The sequence below is a fragment of the Lontra canadensis genome, unplaced genomic scaffold (genome assembly GCF_010015895.1).
Source record: "Lontra canadensis isolate GAN:19392208 unplaced genomic scaffold, GSC_riverotter_1.0 scaffold161, whole genome shotgun sequence".
In the NCBI taxonomy this organism is placed as follows: Eukaryota; Metazoa; Chordata; class Mammalia; order Carnivora; family Mustelidae; genus Lontra; species Lontra canadensis.
This window is the reverse complement of record NW_022631155.1, coordinates 385,434-403,475: the sequence shown is the minus strand read 5'-3', so window position 1 is coordinate 403,475 and position 18,042 is coordinate 385,434. Positions and strand designations below refer to the sequence as shown.

Genomic DNA, 18,042 nt, shown 5'->3' with positions numbered 1-18,042 from the left:
ACCAGCAAGGCTATCATTCAGAATATAAGGGGGCATAAAGAGTTTCCTAGACAAACAAAAACCAAAAGAAAGAGGAAGGAAGGAAGGAAGGAAGGAAGGAAGGACGGACCACAGAAGAGATCAATGAAACAAGGAGCTGGTTCTTTGAAAAACTCAACAAAATTGACAAACCTCTAGGCAGACTTATCAAGAAAAAAAGAGAAAGGACTCAAACAAGATCACAAATGACAGAGGAGAAATAATAAATACCACCACAGAAATAAATATAATGAAAAGGTACATGCCAACAAATTGGACAGCCTAGAAGAAGTGGTTGAATTCCTAGAAACATAAACTACCAAAACTTAAAAAGGAGGAAATAGAAAACTTGAACAGACTGATAGCCAGCAAAGAAATTAAATCAGTAATCAAACAACTCCCAACAAACAAAAGCCTAGGACCAGATGGCTTCTCAGGCAGACTCTACCAAACATTTAAAGAAGATTTAATATCTGTATTTCTTAAACTATTGCAAAATACAGAAAAGGAAAGAAAACTTCTAAATTTATTCCATGAAGCCAGCATTACCCTAACACCAAACCCAGATAAGGACATTACTAAAAAAGAGAACTACAGGCCAATATCCCTGATCAACAGACAGGCAAAAATCCTCAATAAAACACTAGCAAACTTAATTCAAAAATACATTAAAAGGGGCACCTGGGTGGCTCAGGGGGTTAAAGTCTCTGTCTTCAGCTCAGGTTGTGATCCTAGGGTCCTGGGATCGAGCCCCACATCGGGCTCTCTGCTCAGCAGGAGCCTGCTTCCTCCTCTCTCTCTCTGTCTCTCTGTCTCTCTGCCCACTTGTGATCTCTGTCTGTCAAATAAATAAACAAAATCTTTTAAAAAAATACATTAAAAATTATTCACCATGATCAAGGGGGATTTATTCCTGGGCTGCAAGGGTGATTCAATATTCATGAAACAATCAATGTGATATGTCACATTAATACAAGAAAGGATAAGAACCACATGATCATTTCAATAGATGCATAAAGAGCATTTGACAAAGTACATCATTCATGGAAAAAACCCTCAACACAATAGGTTTAGAGGGAACATACCCCAACATAATAAAGGCCATCTATGAAAAACTCAATGCTAACATCACCCTTAATGGGGAAAACTGAAAGCTTTTCCCAGAAGGTCAGGAACAAGACAAAGACGTCCACTCTTAAAAAAAAAAAAAAAAAAAAAAAAAAAAAAAGATGTCCGCTCTCACCACTTTAATGCACCATAGTACTGGAATTCCTAGCCACAGCAGATAACAAAAAGAAATAAAAGGAATCCAGATTGGTAAGGAAGAAGTAGAACATTCACTATTTGCAGGTGACATGATACTCCATATAAAAAACCCTAAAGACTCCACCAAAAAAACTGCTAGAACTGGTAAATGATTTGGTAAAATTGCAAGATATAAAATCCATCTAGAGAAATCTGTTGTATTTCTATATACCAATAATGAGACAGCAGAAAGAGAAATTAAGAACACAATCCCATTTATAATTGCACTCAAAGTATTAATATACCTAAGAATAAACTCAACCAAAGAGGTGAAAGACATACACTCTGAAAACTATAAAACACTGATAAAAGAAATTGAAGATGACACAAAAGTATGGAAAGACATTCAATGCTTATAGAATGCAAGAACAAATATTATTAAAATGTCTATATTACCCAAAACAATCTACAGATTGAATGTAATCCCTATCAAAATACCGACAGCATTTTTCAGAGAACTAGAATAAACCTTAAAATCTATATGGGAGCACAAAAGACTCTGAATAGCCACAGCAATGTTGAAAAAGAAAAGCAGAGATATGATGAGTACTGGGTGTTATATGCAACTAATGAATCATTGAACACTGCATCAAAAACTAATGATGGACCATATGTTGGCTAATTGAACATAATAAAGAAAAGAAAAGAAAAGATGGAGGATTCACAAGTGCACACTTCAACTTATATTACAAAGTTATAATGATCAAAACAATATGGTACTGGCATAAAAATATCCACATAGATCAATAGAACAGAATAGAAAATCCAGAAATGAATCTACAAATATATGGTCAATTAATCTTCAACAAAGCAGGAAAGAATATCCAATGGAAAAAAGATAGTCTCTTCAACAAATGGTGTTGGAAAAACTGGACAGCCACATGCAAAAGAATGAAACCGGAACACTTTCTTACATCATACACAAAAATAAATTCAAAATGGATGAAAGACCTAAATTTGAGACCTGAAGTCATTAAAATCCTAGAGGAGAGGACAGGCAGTAACCTCTCCAATATCAGCCTTAGCAAATTTTTTCCAGATATGTGTCCTGAGGCAAGGGAAACAAAAGCAAAACTAAACTATCGGGACTACATCAAAATACAAAACTTCTGCACAGCAAAGGAAACAATCAACAAAACTAAAAGGCAATCTACAGAATGGGAGAAGATATTTGTAAATGACATATCTGATAAAGGGTATCCAAAATATATGAAGAACTTATAAAACTCAGCACCAAAAAAAAAAAATCTAATTAACAAATGGGCAGAAGACATGAACAGACATTTCTCCAAAGAAGATATCCAGATGGCCAACAAGACACATGAAAAGATAACCATTATCACTTACCATCAGGGAAATGTAAATCAAAACTACAATGAGCTAACACCTCACACCCATCAGAATAGCTAAAATCAACAACACAAGAAACAACAGGTGTTTGTGAGGATGTGGAGAAAGGGGAACCTTCTTGCACTGTTGGAGGGAATGCAAACTGGTGCAGCCACTCTGGAAAACAGTATGGAGTTTCCTCAAAAAGTTAAAAATAGAACTACTCTATGATCCAGCATTTGCAATACTGGGTATACACCCAAAGAATACAAAAACATTAATTCAAAGGGATACATGCATCCCTGTGTTTATAGCAGCATTATTCACAATAGCCAAGATATGGAAGCAGCCCAAATGTCCATGGACTGATGAATAGATAAATAAGATGGTGTGTGTGTGTGTGTGTGTGTATACATATATATGGATATCTCTCTCTCTCTCTCTCTATGTATATATATATATATATAGGAATATTATTCAGCCATAAAAAATGAAACCTTGCCATTTACAATAACATGGATGGAACTAGAGAGTATAATGCTAAGCAAAATAAGTCAAAGAAAGACAAATACCATATAATTTCATTAATATGTGTAATTTAAAAAAACATAACACATGAGCAAAGGGAAGCAAAAAAAAGAGAGAGATGATAAAGAAACAGACTCAATTATAGGGAAGAAACTGATGGTCACCAGAGGGGAGGTGGGCAGGGGGATGGGTGAAATAGGTGAAGGAGATTGAAGAATACACTTTTGATGAGCACCAGGTGATGTATGGAACTGGTGAATTACTGTATTGTACACCTGAAATCAATATAATAGTGTATGTTAACTATCCTGGAATTAAATAAAAACTTAAAAGAAAAAGAAGCAAGTGTGAGCGGCTCCAGGCTTTGTGTTCTGGAAGGATGTAAAGAGAAGTAAAGCTGAGCTAAACATCGGAAAGTAAAGTTTATCTGTAATGTTTTATTTACTTCATTAAATATATCTGAAGCAAAAATGACAAAATGCTAACATTTGTTCATTCTGAGCAGTATGTATGTACTTATTTGCTCATTTTATTAGATGTTTCTCTGAGTTTCTAAATATTTTAAAGTCTTCAAAATTAAAAATGAGAAATAAGAAATGATAAATTTCTAATAAATTTGAGCAAAATGAAAAAATAGAAGTTAAAATTATAAATAGCAATTTCCCTGTATACCAGCCATAATAAATTAGCAGAAATAATGATAGAAAGATCCCCTTCACAAATTAAAAGCATAACATAAATTTTACCATTATACTCTCTATACAAATAGACATATAGAGGGTCAGATTCCACACAGCTGGTAAACAGAAGAGTTGAGGTAATAAAAATTATTTTAAAGTTACAAAAGTATTAAACTAGGACAGAAAGAGTCAGGGTATAAAATATGGAAATTAGATAAATTCCAAAAAGAGAATCTACTATATATAACAATTTATGCATATTAAATGCAGCATCACAGAACAAAGGATTAATTATTCAATATCTGTTATTGTGAAAAATTGAAAGGGAAAACAATTTAGAAAATTATCTCATACCACACACCAAAAAAAAATTTTGGAAGGATTAAACAAATATAAGCAATAAAAATGAAAAAAAATCCATTTAAACAATTATCTAATTTGGGTGGGAAAAAACTTACATGTATTCATCAGAAATAATACAAATGGAAAGATAAATGTAGTTATATAAATGTTCATTTGTGCATAAAAGTTCACTTAAAACACAAACATGGGAAGTATTTTCCACATATACCACAGAAGAAAGGTATAATGTCTATTAAATGTATACATTGTCCACAAAAATGAACAAAAAACATATAAGTTATCAATGGAAAAATTATACAGGTCATGGATATATGTTCATAGGAAGGGAATAAAAGTGACCAAGAAACCCGAGACAATATTCATGCTCAATATAATAAAAGAAACATTAAAACAGTAAGATATCATTTAGCTTCTATTATACTGGCAGATTTTAAAAGAATGACGATAGCCAGTTTTGGTACAGGTGTATGAACAGAAATTGTCCATCTGATACAGTGAGACAACTTCATACATATACCGAGCCTTTAAAAATTTAATCCTCAGGTCCAATAATGTCTCTTATAAAAACCCATCTTAAGAAAATCATTTATTCAACAAATAGCTAGTAAAGATCTACAATGTATCATGCATTGCTCTAGGTACTGGGTGATACAATAGTGAATACAAAGTAAAAAAAAAAAATCTGTGCTCAACGGGCTTACATTTTAATACAAAGATCCAGATAATAAATTAGAAAGTATCTCAACTATTAGGTTATGATACAGATCAGGGAGAAAAAATAAAGCAAGAAAAGAGAAAAGTGAGTGTTGGAGGAGAAGGGTTTGCATATTTATGGATAATTGTTTTGGAGATCGTATGGAGGTAATATTTGAATAAAGACCTAAAAGAGATGAGGGTCAAAGAAGCAAAGGTTTATGCATAAAGGTATACATTTCAGGGCTATTCATGGTAACTTAAAAATAATTTAAATGACTAATACAGGATCTGTTAAATAATTAAAGTAGGTACAAATTGTACAACTGAAAATTATGAAGCCATTAAAAATTGTCTGAAGGCTGGTGAATGACACAGTGAAATACTTACAGTACAATACCCATGGAGAAGCCAGATATGAAATAGTACATGTAAGATATGATCCCAGTTATGTAAACATGGAAACACATCTGGGAGAAAGCCAAGCAAGTTGTCTTTGGACAAGGTATTGAGAGGCGATTTGTGTTTTCTCTCCATTTTTAAAAATTTTCTATTATGAGGCTGTTTCATTTTATGAATAGAAAAAAATAGAAATAGATATTACAGTCTTAAGGAAGATTCATAAATGTACAAAATTTTTTAAATGGTGGTGCTAATCAGCCATGCCTAGAATACTGGGTCCAGCTTTGGATATTATGTATTAAGGGTGATACTGAAAACTTCAGCATCTCCTACAGAAGATACTCAAAATATATACCATATGAGCTTAAGAACTGGGAATATATGGACTGGAGAAAAGATGAAAAGAACAAACTATCTTTAAGCTTTTGAATGGCTAATTACAGGGCAGAGAAATAGACATTAGTATTCCTGTTGCTCCAAGGAGCAACCCATAGGTTGGATTCAAAAGACAGATTTCAGGTCAGTATGAAGAAGAATTTGTTAACGATCACAGTTACCAGGTGGTATTAAACAACCTTTCCTGGAACTATTCACACTGAAAATAAATGACCATATGTACTGGTTGATAAGACTACCATTATATGATTGGTAAGGACCCTGCTATTTCTGAGCTCATCTTGCACTATTTAAAAAAGTTATTTTATGTTATGATCACTTACATAATTCCACCCCCATCCACCTCCCCTTCCCTTCAAAAAAAATCTATGTAATTCTTGATTCCTTTTATGAAATCATTTTTAAACAGAAAAGAGTACCCTTCAAAATATACATCCTGGAGATTTTTATTCTTCATTCTGTGTATAGTGAGGAGACATTGTGTACAAACATCAATACCTTTTAAATGTTTTAAGTATAAAAATGTTTTTTCTATTACCAACCAATATTTCCCTTTACCATAGATCTTCCCCCTAGGAACAGACTGTCTGGACCACTACATTTCAGAACATGAGATAATCACCTTGCCTCTGCTCCACAGTATCCTGCATCATTTTCTTTTCAGTGCCCTTAGTTCATTTTAAAACCAGCAGTGGTGAAAATATCACCTAGTACTCAGAGTTACTACAGATTTCAGAACACAGTCAGTTCTTTTCTTAACTTTCCCAGAACAGTGATGGTTTGAGCAATCTCAGGAATAAAACAAGGAAAGGGCATTCCTGTGATCTCTTCTAAGCCCTATGAATACTTCCACCAAAATTAGCAACCTTCAGAATTCCATATAAAATCCCTAGTGTTCCTTAAACAAGTGACTGAGCCTGAACAACCAGGACAGGATCATGAGAATGGAGTAAAGAATAGAGCATAAACTATAGACTCTTTCAGCTAGGTCTAGTCCAACCTTCCTTATTTGACAGTTATGGAAACAGAAGCTCAAACAAGTTACTTGTTACAAGAAACTAAGTCAGCGTCCAAACCAAGACTAGAATCTAGACTAGGCTATCTGAAATCTCATTTTCAGAGAGACTTTTAATATCCCATTCTCCATACTTTTTTTTTCTTACTAAGTGTATCTTTCTAGAACTTGTTGAATGGGGAGAATGAAGATGATCTGGGAAGAGTGCTGACTCATTGAGAATTTCAGTTAAGCAACATGACATATAACCTGGTTTCAAATAAGCCTATGCTTGGGGTGCCTGGGTGGCTCAGTTGGTTAAGCAGCTGCCTTGGGTTCAGGTTATGATCCCAGGGTCTTGGGATCAAACCTCACATTGGACTCCCTACTCAGCGGAGGGCCTGCTTCTCCCTCTCCGTCTGCCTGACACTCTGACTACATGTGCTCTCTCTCTGTCAAATAAATTTAAAAAATCTTTCAAAAAAATAAGCCTGTGCTTTTGTGGACATGAGACTAGAGGGAATCTTACATTTCTTTACAGCATTATCATCTGCCAAACAACAGCGAAATGGATATGATCATCCAGTCTTTTAGTAATTATGATACTGTGAGTATCATAATGGGGAGAACTATTAGAAACTAGATATTGCTTGTCAGTACACAGTGCTGCTGAAAAGTCTAATAATGATAACCATGCCTTCCTTCTTAAAGCAATCTATTTTCCTCTATATACTAATCACAATGTAAAATATGTAATTCAATAGTTTGTAGAATAATGTCTATCTCACTGTCTGAACCATGAACCCAAAGGTGGCAACAACCACAGTTATTTTGCTCACCATTACATTCTCCATGTTTGGTAAATGGAATGTACTCAATAAATGTTTGCCCAACTAATGGATGAGACCTCTTTATTCTTGGCTCTTTCATAATACTGCATTCTCAAACATTACTTCCACACACCTTCCCTCTCCTCTGTAGCCTTCACACAATCTCATCTTTGTTTTCCCATATCCTAAAGCATAAGCACTCCCCAAAGAAGAGATCTTTGGATCCCTTCTTTCCACTTCAAGTACCGCCTCTATTATCAATGACTCAAATCACTCTCTCCAGTTGACTTATTTTGAGAGCTCCAATTCCACATTTCTTTCAACTGTACCCAACACTTTTTGCTGGGCTGTGTGACCTCAGTCAAATCAAGTGATTCCCCATATCAGGATCAGTTAGCTCATCCATAAAATAAAGGTGTTGCCTCTCTACTGCCTATAAAAGAAAGCTCTAATTCTCCATGCCAGCATTTAATATTATTTACAGCCAAGCTCTCTACTTATTTTGCCAAATAGTTCTTACATACTTTTACCATACATTTGACTGCAACACCACTAAGCTCCTCACTGTTCCTAATACATGTCCTCTGCTCTTCTGGCCTTTTCCTAAAACACCAAAGTGTACCTCCAAAGTTTGATTAATCTTTGAAGCCCAGTTCAAACACTACATTTCTGGGAAGCTGCCTTTGATCTCTTTGCATGCCCTTCTTTTATGTGTGTGGATTACATTCTCGTAAAATTATAGTTTTTTGTCTATTTCTTCTCTCTCTTACTTGACTCTGTCATCTTGGACAGCAGAGGCTACTCCTAAATCAGCCTGTATCTCCCACGTCGCCTTTTGTTCATAGCACTTAGTAATGTTATACTAAATGGATTCATTTTAGGCTCTATCAGTCATCCTGCTTAAAAAGACTTTAATCAGTCCCTGTGTTTCTGGAATAAACATCAACATCCTTACAATGATCACTTCAGCTACACCAGCTTTTTCTCAATTTCTCAAATTCACTATGCATCTCAAGGCCCTCATGCATGCTCTTCTCTTCATCTACAAAACTGCTCCTCCCTCACCATAATAACCCCACCCTACTCCCATGTCTCTACTCACCCTTAATATCACTTCCTCAAGGAAGCTTTTATTAAACCCCACACTAGATCAGTTTTTTTCTGTTATATACCTTCATAGCCTCACCCTCATACTTTTTCTTCATAGCATTTATTACTGACTGAAATAACTGTTGTGTGAGTATCTGATTTATGGCCTCTTCCCCATCAAACTGTAAGTTCCTCGTAAGCAAAGGTCATGTCTTATCTGCATGGCCTTGTATTATCTGCATGATGCTTTACCACATCACTAAATAAATGTTGGACTACTGAATTGATGAACAATTGATTTAAAGGTAAAAACTTGGGACTTAGGACATATCATTCCTTTTTTTTCAAGATCTTATTTTTTTATTTGACAGACAGAGATCACAAGTAGGCAGAGAAGCAGGCAGAGAGGAGGAAGCAGGCTCCCTGCTGAGCAGAGAGCCCGATGCGGGGCTCGATCCCAGGACCCTGAGATCATGACCTGAGCCAAAGGCAGAGGCTTTAAACCACTGAGCCACCTAGGGGCCCCAGGACATATAATTCCTTTAAAAATAAAATTGGGATTCCAGATAAATTGGCCTTATAGTCACCATTAGAAATTTATAAAACAGGATAAATACTGTCTCACAAATGCTGGAAGGAAACCAAAATTACCTATTATTTAATGAATGTGTGGCTCCAAAATGCATTATACCAAGTGACTTGGTCATTCACTTAATGAACATTTATTAAACACCTACTATATGCCACACACTAGGATAGTGGCTGATACTACAATACATTGAAGTGACGAGGTACATTTATAAAAGCTTAAAAAAAACCCTTTATGACAGTCACAACAAGTGATGTTACTTTGTAAGTATATTAAGTTCTTTGTCAAAGGAGACATTTAACCTGATGGTGAAAAATCCTTTGGCAAAAATGACTTTGAAATTATAACTGGGCCAAATCTGGGCCTCTTAAATTCCTAGTAGCCTAGACTAGTGCTGTTCAAAGTGTGGTCTATGGATCAATGCCTATCTGCAAACTATTATTGCCAGGCAGTAATGACCTAGGAGCAGAAATGAAAATAATCACTTATGAAATATTATAGCAATTTAAAAAATAATTTTTATGTCTGTTGAATCTAGTAATAAAAATGTGAGTTTATATTTTGTTTTTCTCTCCTTTTCTAATAATTCATAATGTATTTTACTAAAGTAACAGTCTGTGGTGGATTGGAAAATTTTTAAAAACTGGTCTTTGAACAAGGTAGTTTGAAAAGCACTGAAACAACAGATTCAAGATTACCTGGTAATTTGCTAAACTGAAAAATCTTAGGCTGTACCCCCAGACCCTCCGAGTCAGAATTAGCATTTTAACAAGATGCCCAGGAGACTCTTTTGCCCATTAAATTTGGAGAAACACTGGCCTAGATGATTTCTGAAGCCCTTACAAACCCCAGACTTTATAATTTACTTCAGATAGAGAATTACAGAGCTGAAAGACCCTTGGTGTTACAATCTACCTCATCATCATTTTTAGATGGAAAAATTGAGGCCCATGGACGGGGGCCTCGGGTGTCCAAGGTAACTGACAAATTAGCAGAGCTAGGAATAAAACTCAAGTTCCTTAACACCCAGGTCAGTTCTCCACTCTAACACACTGGTGCTCACTCCTACTCCACCCAGTCTCACTCCGCACCATCCCCTCAGTGATGTCATTGTTTCTGAAATACTTTCTGATCAAAGAATTTATCCTTTTACCTTCCGTATACTGTGTGAACCTTGAATCACCACTATTTCAAGTGTCTCCTTTATAATTGCCATAAATCCCTGTTGCTCAAATCTCACATGCCTATTTTCTGACTGCTATTTGGACATTCTGGGGCTTCAGAAGAACTATCGCTAACTAATTTCTGGTGTGTTTTTTTTTTTTTCGGGGGGAGAGCTTCTTTGTTCCCATGAGTCCACTTGATACCAAATAGCAAGCTTTTCCAAGGAAGAAAACATGCACTATCAAGGTTGCTTTAAAAAAGCTCAGTATCCTAGTTTGTGACTGACAAACGAGAATGGGATACTGATCATATTAATAAAAGTCTAGCTTCCAAAATGAGACAAACAATGATCCTTTACTTGTGATCTTGTCAGACCTGAGGCTTTGAGGGGAGAGGTATGACTGCTGTCTTCAACTGTCTGATGAGCTATTATTAAGAAGAAGCAAATTTGTTGCAGTTAGTCCCAAAGAAGCAATGAATACAAGTTATAGGGAAACAGACCTTGGCTTATAATGGGGATTACTTTCTGGCAATCAGAATTGCTCAAAGATTAAAAAAAAAAAGCCATCTAATGAGCTCTCTGTCACTGCAGAGAGATCAAGTGAAAATCAGTCAATGAATTGAATGCTTAGGACAAATTGAAGAACTGGGTGGAGAAGTTAAGCTTAATGACCTACCAGGTCCAAGGTTTTAATATTCTAAAATTTTTAGGACCAGGTGACTCTAGCTCTCAGAAAATAAGAGTAAGATTTGGTCCTGAAAAAAGCAGTCTTTTGCTGGATGTGAGATGGATGAGGTTATGACAGTAAAAAAGTCAAGTCTTTCCAGATAGCCTTTTCAAAGGAAAGCAGGCTGGACAAGGAGAGCCTTTTGGGCAGCTTCTCCAGGAAACCCAGATGAGGCTTGGTTCCACAATGGCCAGCCACTGTGCCATACTCTAATTTCCTATTACTCTACACAAAGGCTAGGCTACTATTTTTTTTTTTTTTTTTTGCCAAGAGTACCCTTCCTATCACACCTACACTTGCCTAACCAACAAAGGTACAAAATTTTCCCCAAGGAGACAGTAGTACTTAAAGGCCAAGACCATGCATTCTAGAATTAAGTTGCCTGTGTTTTAATTCCCAACTGGGACATGTAATTACTCTGCAACCTTGGACAGTTACTTAACCTCTCTGTGCTTCAGTTTCCTCATCAGTAAACCAAGGATAATACTAGTACCTGCTTTATAGTGTTGGTGTAAGAATACATAGTAAATCCTCAACCTAAGATCCAAAACATACAAGGCACTCAACAATGGTAGCAATTAGTATTTTTGATGTAATAATTACTACCATGGGCATGGCAGCGTTGCTAACTCAAAAACTCCCATCAAGCAACCAGATCCCTTCTCCTACCAGTTCAGAGGGGTTATACTACAACATCTTCAGCCAGTCCTTGCATAGCTCCAGACATCCAGAACATGCTGATCCTCAATAAACCATACAATTCACAGCAGGAATCCTGGCTTATCACCCTGCTCTAAATCCAAAAGCCACCCCTCCCCCAGTCCTCCTGCCTATGCCATCCTCAGCCACAGAGGACCAGCAAGCTGGGAAACCAATTCCACACAAACCATCAGGTGTTTCTTCCTTCTCAAGGACACAGCTGGACTTATACCATGCCTGCCAGTGGGATGGGGTAGGGTATCTGAATCCCTTTCTAGCTTGTCTGTTCAACTACCTAGGATGGGGAGTGGGCAGGCAATGGGGCTTCCCATGGGGAAACAAGAGAGGCCCCGTAAGTTTGTAAAGGAACTCAGACCCAACCCCACAATAAACCCCTTAAAGGAAGTAGGGGGGTCTCAAGCTGCTTTCAAAAGAAGCAGTTATTTACAACTTTCCACTCAGTTGCATCTGGGAAAGGGAAAAGGGCTGCATGGTATTCTCCTTATTTCTCAATTTCAGCAATGAGAAACAGCTGCAGAGAAAGAGTTAAAGGAGGAAGGAAGCTCCAGCCATTACCCCATCCCCGTGCCTAGGGCTGTCTGGGGGGTCATGACTGCGCTGTCTGCTCCAGCTAGGGAACATTGGGTGGCTTTCTGCAGCAGCTGCCTGGCCCCCTAAGCAATTTGCAAGGTCAAGGCTGACCTGTTTCCAAAAAGGAACAAAACAATTCACTGACAATGAAGCAAATCGCGCATACACCACATCACAACCCCCTCCCCAAATCATGTTTTACCTCAATGCCTCCCTGCCCAGATGCCAACTCTGGGCTTCCACCAGCCCCACTGGGAAACCCAGGATAGCATCACAGCTGCAGAGCACGTCTCGCCTCCCCGGCCAACCCAAGGAGACTCTCAGTACGGGGAGAGATGCTATCGCTAAAGGAGACCTCAGCTTGGGGGAGGGGGAAGGAGGGACATCTATGTTCCTTACCAAGAGCCACAGTCACTTCTCCGAGGCTGAGAGAAGAGAAGGATGAATGAAATGAAACAACTTGGAGATTAAGTCCTCACAGAGCTCGGCTTCCTCTTCTCTTTCTCTGGGTCTCTCTCCTGGTCCCTCTCTCGTCTCTTCTGGTTTGCTCGCTAGCTTGCGCGCGCTCACGCTCTCCTCTCCCTCTCTCTCCTCCCCCTCTCCCTCTCTCTTTCTCCCGCCTCTCCCTATCTCATCTCTCTTCCCTCCTCCCCTCCCCCTTTGCTGGCTTTAGATTCACCATTCCCTGGTGCTGAGCACGCGGCTGTGCTGGGGCTCTGGAATACAGTGCTGCAAGGTTTTGGATCTGTGGTTGTTTTAGGAAAGACTAAAGTAGTATTTTATTATTTAAGATTTCCAGCTGAGAAATAGAGGGAAGCTCAGAGGGAAGGGGAGGAGCAGAGGAAGCAAGAGGAACGGAAAGAGAGTAAAAGGGTAAGAGCAGTGAATAGGAGGATAAAGGAAGTATGGATTACCATGCTGATGTGTGATGCTGGCTAGCTGCTCCAAGACAGAAAATAAGTGGTCTATCTCCCTTACATCCCTATGGGTGTGTCTTCTTAGCTCAGGCTCCAAATAAAGGTTTCACAATCCTGTTTGTTCACATTCCATCTCTGAGGACAGTAATAAGCTAAAAAAAATTACATCAAAGTGTTTGTCATTCCCCCTCCACTAAAAAGAAAGTGATCAGCCACGTTGATTCCCTAATGACCTAACTACCACCTCCACCCCCCACAAAGTAGAAGTGTGAACCCAGTTCAGAACTGTCAATTGGAGCTTCCCTCCAGGCAAAACAGACAAACAGCAGAACCACAATACTTCCTTTTCAAAAACCTCAGAAAGGAATATAGGTATAGGTAAGTGTGTGAGCTCACAGGTGAGTTTGCACTTGGGAGAATAGGACAGAGAAGAGATTAGTTAAAATATAAAACAATTGTATTCCCATTGGGGTAAAAAAAAAAGATAACTGAGCAAAGTACAGTAACAATGAAATAGAGGGTAAAGAGACCTAGGCTAAGAATACAATAAAGGAACTTGGGTTTGAGTCCTGCCTCTCAAAATTGCTCCACTGCACCTTTGACAAGTTACCTGTTTAATCTGGCTCTCATAGTATGTCCAATGGCAAAATGAATGGTGATAGATGTAGATGATCTTGAAAGACTCTTTGAGACCTAACAATCTAGGCTCTAAGACAGGAAAAAATTCCAGGTGACAAGGAAATTGATCTGTTGATAGTGAAAAATACACTACCAAATTTCAAAGCTTCTCCAAAGATGGGTCCCCAAATGAGACCCCAAATCACACTGACATGACATTCCATTTTGAATGTTTTAAGGGCAATATGAATATGAGCATATGTGTTCCTATCCTACATACTATGTTTAGCATAAAAATACTGGCCTCAATGCATATACAGTGACTCAGACATGGTAGGCATTTAAAATTTTTCCCAAGGTGGGCTATTTTTATTCCCCCTACCCCAAATTCCCAATTCTCTACACATGTCCAGTAAGGAATATGTGCTCCACTTTAACCCATATATTGAGTATAGAGATAGGGATCCGTAGGCTCACAGTCACTGAGCTAAAAGTACCCAGACAGATAACCATCTCATTATGCAGAAAGAGAAAGAGGCTTGCAGAAAAAATATAGCTCATACAATCTCATAGTGAATCAGTGATAAAATCAAGACCAGCACCTAGTCTGCTGATCCCAGACATAGTATTTTTGTCTGCCAAAGCAACAGGTAAGCTTTACATAAAGCAAGTGTATTTGTTTGCATAAATGTCTGTTGGATTTAATGGATTAGCAAAATGGCAAACAGAAATGTACGTACTGGCATAAGGTGGTTGTGTTATTTTTGAGGTCTCCCATAACAAATTACAATAAATTTGGTGGCTTAAAACCACAAAAATATATTGTCTCACAGCTCTGGAGGCCATCTGAAGTCTGGTATCAAAGTGCTGACAAGGTCAATCTTCCCCCAAAGTCTCTAGAGAAATTTCCCTTGCTTATTCCAGCTTCTGGTAGCTTCTGGCATTCCTTGGCTTATAGAAGAATCACTCTAATCTCTGCCTCAATCTTCAAATTATCTTCTCTTCAGTATCTCTGTATGACCAAATTTCCCCACTTTTTTTTGTTTTAAAGACACCAGCCATTAGATTTGGGCCCACTCTAAATCCAGAATGATTTTACCTTGAGATCTTTAATTACTTCTGCAAACATCACACATCCAAATAAAATTACACCTTAGGTGCTTGGTGGACATAAATTTAGGGGAGATGTTATTTAACCCACACAGTGGCCACTTTTTATTTTTGTGAAATAAAGATACTAACAAATAAACCACCTATGGGATCATCATTTTTAAAGAAAAGATATTTTAATACAAATAAGCTAGATGAAGATATTCTCATAATAAAAACTATTCTTTAAATTATACAATTTTAGCTCCTTGCAAAATTAATACCATTTTCATAAGTGTTCTCAGTTCAGTGCAAACCACAGAAAAACTTTACTAGGAGCACTTCTAGTAGTGACAAAGCAGTTTTTATCAAGCCAATACTGCTGAAGATAACAATAAATTCTAGACAAAAATAAACAAAACAACAATCTGAATGCTTTGGAAAGTAATCATAAACAGCCATAAATTGGAAGAGAGTTAACGATGGAAGGTTGACAATTGAATGAAAAGTATGATACTGAGTGAATTTCCATTTTTAAGGAATTTTTTCCTAAGGGCAGACCCCCTGAGGCGGGCCGCGGGCCAAAACAATAACTAAAACAGAGAAACTATAAGTGTTATAGCTGTTAAACGTTTAACACTTGGCTCTTCAGGAAAAAATAAATAAAAGCTTGATTCATAGCATTCCTAACTTCCATAGTGTAAATATTCCCACCAAGGCCAATTCCATCAACATGAAGTTGGGAATAGATGTACACAGTTGGCTCTCACAAGCCAGTGCCATTTAGCTACCTAACACAACTGCTCACAGTCCTAGTGGCTTGAAGAGCGAGAAGACAAAATTCAGGATAACCACTGAACCTGAAATGTGATGAGAGAAATTCAAGAATGGAGAGAACAACACAGTGGGAGACTTCAATTCTGTGTATAAACTGCCCAACCAAATCTCTGTTGGAACCATAAATTATGCATGTGGGAACAGATTCCAAAGAGCCTAAAAAAAGTTGAAAGGATTAAACAGTTTTCCCTACTGCTCACAACAAGGGAAAGTTTAGAGTTTCAGTTCAGTTAATTGCCTACAAAAAAAAAAAGCATTACTTTACAGATAAACAAAAGAATATAGAGATCCTACAATATATCATTCACAATATATCATTCACAGGGTATACTCCAAAATTACTAGGAAAAAAAAAAACACAAAGAAACTGGCAAATATTACCTATACTCAAGAGAAAAGGCCGTCAGTGGACAATAGCCCTAAAATGGACCCGATGTTGGAATTAACAGAAAAGAATTATAAGTCATCCATCATAACTACCCTAATGGAAATAAAGAAAAATAAATTTTATCAAATGAACAAATAGAAACTCATATCAAAGATATAGAAACAAAAAAATCAGATGCAAATTCTAGAATTGAAAATTAAAATTTCTGAAATAAAATTAATTGGGTTGGCTTACCAGTAGACAGGAAATGAGAGAAGAGAAAGTAAGTTAACTTGAAGACATATTAGTAAATATTATTCAAGCTGAAATACAGAGAAAGAAAAGATTGAAAGAGATTAAAAGAGCCTAGGTAATCTGTTGGATAATATCAAAATTCTTTTTTTTTATATAATATCAAAATTCTAACCTGATATAATTAGAGTCCCAGAAGGCAAAGAATAAAAGAAAAAGAAAAAAAGTTTGAAAAATAATGCCTAAAATATTTCCAAACATAATGAAACATAAATTTGTAGATTCAAGGAACTCAGCCCCTCACTAAGCAGGATACTACAGCCAGGTAAATCGGTCAAACTACTCAAAATGAAATCTAAAGCTGAACCCTTGAAAGAATCTGGAAAAAAATAACATACCAAGAAACAACAATACAATTGACTGTTGACCTCTCATCAGAAAAAAAGTATCTTTAAAGTGCTGAAATTTGGGGTGCCTGGGTGGCTCCGTGGGTTAAAGCCTCTGCCTTCAGCTCAGGTCATGATCCCAGGGTCCAGCGATCAAGCCCCACATCGGGCTCTCTGCTCAGTGGGGAGCCTGCTTCCTTTCCTCTCTCTGCCTGCCACTCTGCCTACTTGTGATCTCTGTCTGTCAAATAAATAAATAAAATCTTAAAAAAATAAAGTACTGAAATTTAAGGAAAAAAAATATCAATACAGTTTTACAGCCATCAAAATATCCTTCATGAATAAAGGCAAAATAATGACATTTTCAGATAAATGAACATTAGGATGATTTGTTACCAATGTATTTATAGTATCAGAAATATCTAAGGAAATTCTTAAGTCTGAAAGCAAATAATACCAGATGAAAATCTGGACTTTCCAGAAGAAATGAAGAATATTAGAAATGGTAATATGTGGATAAATATAAAATACTTTATCTTAATTTATTTGCTACATATATATTACTGCTTAAAGGAAAAATTATAACATTGTAATGTACAGTATATAATGTGGATAGACATAATACACATGATAACTGTAACATGAATGAGGGGCCATGAGAAGAACTATATGCTGGCAAAGTCCTTACATTTTACATGAGACAGTACAATATTGACTGTAAGCAAACTTTGATTCATTCTAAGAACAAGTAAACCCTGAACAGACTGAAAAAAAAAAAAAAACATGTCTTGGATCCTTAAGAGAAGTGAGGACCTAGGGCAAACTGCTGCCTCCAAGACTGGAGAGACATAGAAGTTAATTCAGGGAGTCACAGCTTACCACAGCAGAGAGTTCCTTACTGAAATTGCCAAAGAACCTGATGCCATGGTAGGAAAACCTGAATTATAATTGGTAAAGTGCTTAGAGGCTCAGTGTAGGCCAGTAGGAAAGTTAAAAATCCCAGGGCGACCCATTAATAGGGAGGATCTCACAATATTGTGATACTTACCTCCCAGAGCTTGACCAGGTTCTCATAATAAATATTGGAGGAAAACTCCCTTGAGCTTCGGCAGGGGGAGGGAAAAAAAGAACCATTTTGAGGGGCGCCTGGGTGGCTCAGTGGGTTAAGGCCTCTGCCT

General features: G+C 37.1%; 1 protein-coding gene across 2 annotated transcripts in view; it reads right to left on the bottom strand.

Annotated features, from left to right (window-relative positions):
* GABRA3 (gamma-aminobutyric acid type A receptor subunit alpha3) overlaps positions 1-12,975 on the bottom strand; it is a 358,344-nt gene extending 345,369 nt beyond the window's left edge. The window contains exon 1 of one of the 2 annotated variants that reach the window (XM_032845269.1): positions 12,798-12,975. The gene's annotated coding sequence lies outside the window, so the exon portion shown is untranslated. Of the gene's footprint in view, positions 1-12,600; positions 12,686-12,797 lie in introns of those variants that run through there. The other variant, XM_032845270.1, reaches the window with a different exon arrangement.
* Positions 12,976-18,042: the final 5,067 nt, after the last annotated feature.